At 39.1% G+C, this 11,316-nt stretch overlaps 1 pseudogene across 1 annotated transcript; it reads right to left on the minus strand.

Annotated features, from left to right (window-relative positions):
- Window positions 1-873: 873 nt before the first annotated feature.
- Window positions 874-10,137, minus strand: LOC308350878 (matrix metalloproteinase-26-like; annotated as a pseudogene). The gene is made up of 9 exons: window positions 10,065-10,137; window positions 9,386-9,585; window positions 9,186-9,275; window positions 4,823-4,945; window positions 3,290-3,510; window positions 2,598-2,746; window positions 1,694-1,817; window positions 1,050-1,215; window positions 874-972 (listed from the first exon to the last, which is right to left on the minus strand). The product of its transcript is annotated as a matrix metalloproteinase-26-like (transcript).
- Window positions 10,138-11,316: the final 1,179 nt, after the last annotated feature.

Raw genomic sequence — 11,316 nt, forward strand, 5'->3', positions numbered from 1 at the left:
AAATATTTTGATAGTTATTAACTAGAAATTACTCATTACATATCTTTATGATTTTTCAATGTCTTCAGGAGTATCAAAATATTGCCTTTTTTCTTTACTGATGTTGGTTTTATATGCATTGTCTCTTTTACACTTGCCAATCATACCACAGATAGTTTCAGTGATCTTTCAAAAAGCCAATTGTCTGAAGTTCGGTTCTCAAAAGTAAATATTAAGAGAATTTGGGATGTAAAGTGTAGGTACTTTGTCTAGAAAGCATGAAAGCTACCTACTTTGGTCATTTCTTTGGGTCTCAACTTTATCATTGCATCTCCATGTGCATGTAATTAATCTGTTTTCTTTCTCCTTTAGTCTCTCTCATGTCAGTTTCATTCTTAGAACAAGAAATTTAAAGTTTATTTAAATAAATTTAGAGAAATTAAAGAAATTTGAAGAAATTTTAAAAACTGAGTTATAAGGAGGTTAAATATATTTACTGAAACTTTCAGAGCTAATAAATGGATAGGCCACCATCCTAACACTTTGTCTCTATAGCTATAATCTTCAATACAGCATAAACAACATTCCTCAAATGCTACCCATGTAATTACATATGAAAGACTTATTCCTATTCTTATTTTTTTCTTACCTTTTCAGCTAATTTGAGACTTCTATGGCCATATCTGTTAGAGTTTTCCATTCTAATATACTCTTCTCTCTTGCCTTGATCACGATGGAATATATGAAATGCTGAGATATACCAAATTGTAAGAACAAATTTTTACTCTTGAAAACCATCTTTATTGGGACCCAGAAGTATTTTGAGCTTTGACTCAGCTGCCTTAAATAGAATCCATTCTTTAGGGGTTAGTTCAAGCAGTCCCCAATGCTGTGTTAAGGCCTTGAATTCTTTGATCTTCCAGTGAAGCCACTAAAACCCAGGTTGAATGATTCTTCTGTGTTAACTTTGGGGCATCTCAGATGACTATCTTTCTCCTTATGAGGACAGAAGAAAACAGTAAACTCCAAGTGGAATTTCCTGTCCAGATATCCTCCCTTCCAGCAGGCACAGACCATAGGGTTGCTGGATTATTTTGATATCATCACCATCAAGATGGAAGGTTGTAGGGTCCCAATTCACATATCTGGGGTACATTATGGAGTTCAGACTCTTGGAGTGCAGCAGGCCCTGAGGATGGCCAAGCTCATGAATAGCAACAAGGAACAAACTAAATCCTGAAAAGGTACAGACAAATGTATACATATTAACTATGCATAAAGAAGGCAGAAAAAGAAGGGAGGAAAAAAGAACAGAAAAGGAAGAAATAACAAATATTAGAGAGCAAGATAAAGGCAAGCAGAGAGGGAAGGAATCTAGTGGGAAACAGAATGGCAGAATAGATGGACAGATAAACTGGAAGTGAACGAGAAGCATGGAGAAAATTGAGACAACAATAAATGGAAACAAAGTCATAATAGAGAAAAAAAAATGTGACAATGTGTTCATGATACAAGCATCTTTGTTCAGAAATGATCCCAATTGCCCCCACTCAAATAGGAAACCCAGTTCCTCAACCAAACCTTCCCACCTCACCCTGGACACTGAGTCCTTCACTTTACTCTCCTCGCTGCATTCTAAGCCCAGGTGAAAACCATCATTACCAATACCTGTGCTCCCAGAGAGTTCCGGCATTCCTACCAGGTAGGTCTTTACTTCTGTCTGAAGTTGACCGATGTTCTCCTGTCAAAGTAGATAACTCCTGGAGCTCCAGAATTTGGTAAAAAAGCATGACCTAAGACACCATCTGGTCCATCAAAGGGCCAACAATCTCCATGGGCTGTGGACAATGACAGAAGTTATTGTCACAATGGGGGATCAGGGAAAGGGCAGGAATGATCCCAGTAAGCCTCAGTGCCTTGGAGTACCATGCAACTGGATAACACTAGAGGAGTGAGAGGGTTAAGGCACCATCTAAGCAGAGGAATGGGGTGTCTTATCTTCTGTGGTAAAAGAAGAGAAGATGGCAGAGATTGAGTGAAGGTTATACGTTAGACACAAAAACTTCCCAAAATGGAAGGAAAATGGAGAAGGAAACTTAGACACTGCAGTGTTTTGGTTGGTTTTTTTTTTTTTTTTAATTTTATTTATTTATTTGACAGACAGAGATCACAAGCAGGCAGAAAGGCAGGCAGAGAGAGAGGAGGAAGCAGGCTCCCCAGTGAGCAGAGACCTGGGCCTCGATCCCAGGACCCCGGGATCATGACCTGAGCCGAAGGCAGAGGCTTTAACCCACTGAGCCACCCAGGCGCCCCAACACCGCAGTGTTTTATAAATAGGTTGGATTAACTTTGAATAGCATTTCAACAGATTTAAAGGCTACACAACTGCCTTTTGACAGGCAAATGTATAGTCACCATCCTTCACTCTGTTCACTACACAGTGCATCTCCTCCCCTAATCTCCTGCTACATTAGACTGAAGATGTCTTCTCTGTGTTATAGATTTATCAATTTCCATTAGCTTTGATTTTTTTTCAAAAGCTGGATGGTTGGACTGGATTGAAACCATTTGCCCTTTACATGGGACAATATGCCCTCCCTCCCATGTCAATTTCTTACCTAAATCCCAGAAAGAAACCTTGATGTCTGCATCTTAATTTTTCACTTGTTGGAAAATCAAGGGGGTTGCATTGCTCCAGATGGAAAATGCATCTTGCTTAATATCTTTCACCGTGGATTGGCTTATATCTCTTGGGTAATTGATAATCCTGAAAGAAGAAATCTTTAGGTGGAATAGCTCAGAGGTATGGGAATTATCCTATGTGTAAAAAAGAGCAAGTCTACTTTGGGGCAAATCACTTAATATTTGGGGGCCTCATTTTGCTCATCTGTAAATTAAATTCCCAAAGAATTAAACCTGCAAAATATAGATTCCTAAGAATTTAGACATTTGTTAGATTTCTGAGAATTTTATCAAATTCCCCACCTTCTTATGTAAACTAAAGTCTGGAAACCATAGCCCTACAAAATAATTATGAAAAAATAAACAATGTGGACTCAGTTGAAAAATGTGCAGCTTTCTATATAGATTAGTATTGCTTGGTTTCAGATGTCTCTAATATGCTTTGGATCTCCCCATAGAGAGAGTAGCCTAGCCAGGGAGCAAAAATACATCAAAATTCTCTGCTGTAGACACCCCCCACCACCAGGACCACCACAACACATTAAAAAAAAAAAAGATTTAACTAAGCAGAAGTCAGTAGAAGTGCCTCCAGGAGGCACCTATCACTGCTGGCCTTAACAACAAACACCTGTAGGTCAGAGTGTGCGTCTTCCCTTTAGAACTTCCTGAGAAAGCAGAGTCATTAGCCCTATCAATTACTCCACAGTGGGGCTTGTGTGGCACAGTCAGCATCTGCTCATTCTGTAGGTCTGTCTCATTCAGATGAAATGGTGGCAGGCACTGTATCTTTTCTGTCTGGGTGAAGAGTGGTGACTCTTTCTTGGTCTGGAAAATCTGATGGAAATAGTCCTGAGTGAAAGACAAGGAAGGGATAAGTAATAAGAGAGGATAAGGGCAGACTTGCACCACCAGCAACCGGGGGCAAAGCCTCATTTGAGGTTCTGGGAAGGATGGGGCTTTGTGTATCTGACCTTCCTAAACCTCCTGTTCTCAGTTGAATGATGAAAATTATCCCTCATTTTCTGTCACAGGGAGACAATAGAATAAAACTGACCTGGATAGCCTGTTAAATATTCTCCCAAAATAAAGCATCCAGTGTCAGGATAGAGAGGCCCAAGATTAAAGGTCATAAGGTACTAGGTGGCACTTGCCCAGAGGAGTTGGTGTTTGTCTTTCTGACTGATTGAGGATTGAGGTGTTCTCAGTCAGGACAGAATCTATGACTCCCATGACATAAAATTTGGTCATTTCTGCATACCCAGTTCATTTACATTTATTCATTCTATTCCATTAAAATAATTTTTTAGAGCTTATTTATTAGCTACTCCCTGTCTCCATTAAATTTCTTACCATCTGATACTGAATTTCAGCTCCTGGGGGGGAAAGTACACCTTATATTATAGTTGGGCTGTATCTGTATCTATGTTTGAACTCTAATACTTTAAGAGCAGTACTTATCCTATCATAACTAGGCCTACACCACAGTTCTTACAATAGTACTTGATAGAAACTCATGATTCATTTTTACAGTTCGTATAAAATTACATGCTTATGCCTTTATTTTATTGTGGACTTGGCTGGGCACTCAGAGGCATATGATATAGCATATTTTTCTGGACTAAGTATGAGCAGGAAATTTTACCCAGTCCCTGAATATTTACAAAGTACACAATTAACACCAGTTTCAGTTATTTTGGATGCCTAAAAAGTCTGGAACAAATTCACGGTTTCTTAAGGAATTTGAAAGTGTAGAGTAGGCAGTTTGAGAGGTTTCTCCATCCACAGGAAGAACATATTTATTAGTCCCTTTAAATGATTTCTCCTGATTGCTTACCACCTGCCAGACTCAGAGATGCCAACCCTGAGTGTTCATCCTATGCCCTTCCAGAAGGCTAGTGGGGAAGGGAAGCACTGCAGTGAATTATTCACTAGGCACCATTAGCACAGTACTTTTAGGGGCCCAGAAATGATTTCATTACTTCTAAAATCAGAAGAAAAAAAACCTTCGAGCCTGAAGAAAATGAAAAATGATTTAATATATAATATTAATATATTCATTTCTGTGCCATGAGGTAACTCTATATCTATGGATATATCACATAGTGGAAGAATAGCCCACAGTAGTCATAATGTGACAACATGGTCTAATTGGCACACCAACCTTAATAAAGTCCAGTCCTTTAAGGTCTGCAGCAGGGGGCACTGGGAAGGCCAGGCACCAAGGCAGGAAAACAGTAACATTTTTATGGCAGGCTACATGGCAAATGCTCGTTTCTCCCCCTGCCTGAACTCATGTACCTAACATTGATCATGGAGCCTTTATAGCCACATCAGCTACATCCACTGACTCATGCTGCGAGTTGCCATTTCTTTGCACTGGTTAGTGTTGTCATTGTCTTTCCCGAACCGAAGGCCGAGTGGTCAGCCCAGCAGGGTGATGACAACAGCCATGGGATTTATTTTCCCATTCACTTCACACCTGATGGCCCTCAGGATACCTGGCCCAGCACCATCAGAGGAAATAGTGGTATATCTCAGGTTATAGGGGACATTATTATTTAAAAATGTAGGGGGAAAAACTCAAGAAATAGGAGACATAGGGACAATTTATTACAGCTTTACATATAGAATAATTTCTTTACTTGTCACAGGCATATATTATCTTCCTCCAGAAGCAAAAAAGAGAGAGGATTATGAAAGTGAGGAAGAGGGTAGCATCCACGATCGTGAAAATTTAGATCAGAATATGAAAAATCTCTGAGACCCATATAGAAGAGTTATAGGGACACATAGAATGAGAAAGTTGCTAAAAATATGTTTGAGAAAATAAGGCAACTGACAATACATTGAGAGAGACACAGATTTATATATACAGCAAAAGATTTCAGCTCATAGTCTTTGGAATCATACAAATATGAGTATGAATATTAACTCTGCTACCTAAAAGCTGATCTACCTTAAGCAAGTTATTTAATACTGTAAAGTCTCTGTCTCTTTATCTGCAAATTAAGGAAACTAATAATATTCACATAGTTTGATGTGTAAGGAAGATAGAAACTGATCACTGTGCTTGGTAACAGTATTCACAATTGGTAAGAGCTGTTTTACAATTATTATTACCTTGACCCTGACACAAAAATTAAGGAGAAACAAAGACCTGGAGACACTGAGAGAGAATACTTCAAACACTTGAGCACTTTCTGAGTATCCAGACCTGAAATTGCCTCCAATGAAGAAGACACAGAGTGAATGGATGTGGTTCCATTTCTTGCTATCAGGAGCTAATCCTTTGGCAACCACAGGGACACCTGCTACATGCCTCTCTCCCTCCTATTCCTGCCAGTTCCTTCCGATAAATGAAAGACGATAAGATGACTCTAAAGAGAATGGAAATAGGATAGTGAGTGGATGGAGCAAAGATGTATTCATTACTTCTGACTCACCTCTAAAACTCTAGATCCCCACCTCTACATCAATTCCTTCTTACAATTGATCTTAATCAAATTTCTCTCTTCTTCTTCCAGGGGTGCCTACTCCCTAAACATGATACCATCCAGTCACTGTCCCTGCAAACACAGGCTCAATAAGTCAAATGGTTTGCCTTCTCCTATACTCTGAAAACATGCCCTTCTAGGGCATGTAGTGAAACTTCCACTGGTGCTCCTTTGGAGATGTGTAGCCCTCTGCTCTGTCTCCCCATCCCTCTCTTCTTCATGGCTGGGAAAGACACCATATTTGATTGAGATTTCACTGCCTTGGCAATATTTGGCATTGAGAAGTGGTGAAAGACAGAGGGTGTGAGGACTGTGCCAACCATGATCTTGACATAAGACCAGGCTCACAATTTCATTAAATGTTAGCCTGATAGCAAGACGTGATAGAAGCCAGAGTTCTAGGACTGGGCCTATAGTAAAAACAAAATCAAATAACAGGTGTTAAGTATGGGAACTGAGGATCACATAAGGACATGTAAAACAGGGGCACCTGGGTCATGATCTCAGGGTCCTGGAATCAAGCCCCACATTAGGCTCTCTGCTCAGCAGGGATACTGCTTCCCTTCCTCTCTCTTTGCCTGCCTCTCTGCCTACTTGTGATTTCTGTCGAATAAATAAATAAAATCTTAGAAAAAAAAAAGAACATGTAAAACATAAGCACTTATTGAGGCCTGATTAAACAAGTCTGTATTTTATGCCTTTGGGGAATATTATAATAATTTTACAGATTAAAAGATAGGACTTGAAAATGAGAGATGTCAAGTAGTCAAGTAGTTAAAGAATAAAGTTAGTTTCAAATTCAACACTGAAATGTTCCACCAATAATCGTGGACAAAATTATATATAGATGACAGATAATTGATCAATCGATAGATGATAGATAGGTAGAGGATAGCAGCCCACTACTCAGCAACAACAGGGAACCAATTACTGACACATGCAACAAAACAGGCAACATCAAAAACAACTTTGAGCTAAAGATGTGTGATTATATAGTAACATTTCTGGGAAGTTCTAGAAAAGGCAAACTAATTTATGGAGAGAAAACTGAACAGGGATTTCCTTTGTGGAGGGGAGAGAGGATTAATGGTAAAACACACACACAAAGGAATTTTCTCAAATGATAACACCTTCTATTTCTTGACTAGAACCTGGATAATACAGGGGGATTTACTTCAAAACTCACTAAACTATACTCAGTTATCTTTGCCTTTACCATATGCTAATTATACTTCCATAAAAATAAGTATTATTTATTTAAATAAATAAGAGAACTTGTAGATCAATAAGGTACCAGATGTTACACACACTTCATCCTGTATGATATGGGACTATTACCATTATCCATATAAATGGTAATATCTGTTGTTGGGAGCCATGAGGCCTGGTCGAGGGCATTGCCCCACTAGGTTAAGGTTTGAACTGATGCAGGCTGGATAGACCCACAGATAAGCATGGTCTGATAGCCTCTTGCCTTTTTCTCTGATCCCCGTATCTCTCTCAAATTAAGAGCCCCTTGCTCATCTGCCGCAAACATCTCTCAGTCTTGTGGGCCGGAGCAACTTCAAGGAGGTAAATTATTCTGTACCTAGGACAATGGAGAACTTTAGATGTGTACCGCAATAGACGGTTTCCTCCCTAGGTTGATGTTTGTCCAAGGTTTCACAGCCGAGCCATTGATAGACACCCTGCCACCTGCAAAGCTAATTCCTTCTCATTCCTACTTCTCTCCTATATACTTAGTTTCTCCAGATAGCTTCTCGTTTTCTGTTAACCTGTATCCTGTTTTCCTGCAGTTCCTTACTATCTAGTTTATCCCTAAAGCTTCTCATTTTCCATTAACCTATATCCTTTTTTCCTTCAGACCCCAGAATAAGTTACCAAAAAGCACATATCTGTGCTACCTCCCCTGGCTTTCTGAGGGACATGATTACTCAAGAAGAAAGACCTTGTCCCCCATCCCTGGCGTCAGTCTGTACCATTATAGCTTAACTAGAATAACATGTGCTGAACAAAGAGAAATTGTCTGATGAGTGCTTGAGTCCTTTGATGTCCTTTGCACGAATGTAGCCCTCTACCCCAAATAAACTGCTTATATAAGAAACTCACTGAATGGTGATAAACCGGAGATGCCTGACTACTGACCAGAACTCGCTGTGTGGCTCTCTCATTTCTCTCGCTGATGCCACCCTTCCTTCAGGGACACCTGGGCATGCTGAGGCTGGACCCCCGCAATCTGTGGTCAAATGAGCATATATATATAATTATGTTGTATTTTTTTAATGTGAAAATGCTATAAACTAGTTAACATTCTAAGAGAAGGAAATTATATCCTAAAAATACGGGTAAGTAAATAATGAATAATCCAACAGAAGAATTAATAAGATTGGAAGTATTTGTGGTAAACTTGGAGAAGAGAATATTCTAAATCTGGAAAAGGCAAGGTGGAGTTAAGATTGTCTATAGACCAGAGGTGTTTACTATTAGGCAGGTATAATATAAAGACAGTGTCTTTATATGTCTTTATATGTCTTTCTTTTTTTTTTTTTTTTAGATTTTATTTATTTATTTGATAGACAGAGATCACAGGTAGGAAGAGAGGCAGGCAGAGAGAGAGGAAGGGAAGCAGGCTCCCCGCTGAGCAGAGAGCCTGATGTGGGGCTCAATCCCAGGACACTGGGCTCATGACCTGAGCCAAAGGCAGAGGCTTTAACCCACTGAGCCACCCAGGCACCCTAAGACAGTTTATTTCTTATAGCCTCTTTCAAATTTGTAAAACATGATTTTGTTCACTGAAAGCTCACAGTGATATAGGCCTTAATCTTCATTTCCAAGATGAATAAACCAAGGTTTAGGAAGTAATACAAACCTCTCCATAGAAATGGTATAATCCACAAGAGTTACATCTCTATCTGGTTAACTCTAAAGCAAATTCTGTTAAATGGGCATGATGTCTATCTTTACTAGCAGATATCCATCGTTATACCATCAACACATCCTTGTACTTTCAACCAGAATAAATTCACAAACCTTGAGGCCTAAGCTCAGGGGAGTCACAATGTTAGAAATAATGCCTAACTGTGAAAAGTCACTAGAAGTTTTCCAAAATGCTTGGCAACACTGAAAAGAGAAGCACAAAATTTTTGAACCTCTTATGTCTCCGTGGTTACTCTGAAATACCTCTTTTTTAACCCATCCCACTCATCAATCCCTGAAGTGCTCCTGCACACCTTCCTTGTCAGTTCTTCATCCCTAGTTTCTTCCTTACTCTCCTGCCCCTCAGAAGTGGCCAGTTGGAGGTTGGCTTCTCCATCGAAGTTAGATATCTCCAGGAAGTAAGAAGTTCGGTCCTCCCTGACCCTTGACACGACATGATCAGAGTCCCCCATAAAGGGCAGTTCTTCAGTTACTCTGAATTGTTCTTCAAATTCTGGCTCAGGATTGTTAATAAATGAAATCCCCCTATGTTTCCAGGTCTGTAAACTACCCTGTAGATTCATTAAGGATAGACAGGGACTTTTCCAATTTGCACTGATAGACACACAGTGGTCTTTGGAACTGAGAAGGAACTCATTACTTATTAGATGAATAAATGTGCTCAGTGATAGAATATCATAGCTACTAATGAGACTAAGTTGTTTGTATCTGTTTTGCTAGTGGCAAATGGGAACACATAACTCAAGTTTCTCAACCTAGGGCAGATAAAAATTATAATAATTTATTGAGTACATACACTATGCCAAGCATGTACTATCTCGTTTCATTGACACAATCATTTGTGAAGTAGGAGTTTTATTACTTTCCTCTTAGAGTTAATGAAATGAGGACTTCACATCATTTGGCCATCATTTGACAGCCATAATACTCAAAAGTGATACATGGAGGTTATTAAAAAAAAGAGTGTCTTACTCTGACGGCAGAACAGTTCATCACGGAAGTGGACTGCCAATTTCATAGCTTCCTCACTTGTGGTGCTGCACATCACTGTGAGACTGTTTCTGGCGATCCGGGGTATACCACACAGTGTGATAGTGTGAACTCGGATCAGTAGCCACCTGTAAGATGGACTCTGTACTCAAGTAAATGAGTGCTGGGTGCTGAGGCCTTGCTTACCTAAGAAAGTAAATGAGTGTCCTATTAACAATTCTGCCACAGTTTGAATTACAGCAGTGTTTCTCAAAATGTGATGTAAATATGAACCATTTGAGGATGCTGTTAAAAGAGAGAGATTCTGATTCACTAATCTTAGATGGTCCTACTATGTTTATAAGTTCATATTTAAATCCAGTTAGGTAACGTACAGAGTTATATTAGTTTCAGGTGTATAATATAGTGATTCAACAATTCCATGCAACACCCAGTGCTCATCACAAGTGCCTTCCTTAACCCCCATCACCTGTTTCATTCGCCACCTCTCCATCTGTCCTCTGGTAGCCATCAGTTTGTTCTCTATAGTTAAGTGTCTGTTTCTTGATTTGTCTCTCTCTTTCTCCCTTTGCTCATTTGTTGTATTTCTTAAATTCCACATACAAGTGATATCATATGGAGTTTGCCTTTCTCTGACTGACTGATTTCACTTAGGATTATACTCTCTAGCTCCATCCATATTGTTGCAAGAGGCAAGATTTCTTCTTTTTTATGGCTGAATAATAGTCATATATATCTATATCTACATCTATTTATATCTATCTGTCAATATAATGGTCATATACAGAGTATACCTTTATATATACATATATAAAGTACATCTCCTTTATCCATTCATCAATTGATGAAGTCCCAATATTTTTAATTTCTAACAAGCTCTTAGGTAATGCTGCTTATCTAAGGATCATACTTTCTGCACAGTTAGAAGCCAAGAGGTTTTGAAAATATAGGGAGTATAGAGGCTGTGAATTCAATCAGAAATCTTTGAGAATGAATATTAGATTTTACGTTTTATTTTAAAAATGAGAAGCTAAGAGAAACAGGAACCCATTTCTCCTCCCCTCCTGACCCCTGTTTTCACCCTCTTCATCATTCCAATTTTTTAGCCTAGGGCTAAAGAATCTGGCTTATTCCCAAAACCTTTAGCAGAGTATGGATTGTTTCCCAACTCCGTCTGGGTAAACTATCTGTGCAGCAAGAGAAAAACCATTTTCAAGGCATAGGAATGCATGAC

This window comes from Martes martes (assembly GCF_963455335.1).
Source record: "Martes martes genome assembly, chromosome: 10".
Classification (NCBI taxonomy): Eukaryota; Metazoa; Chordata; class Mammalia; order Carnivora; family Mustelidae; genus Martes; species Martes martes.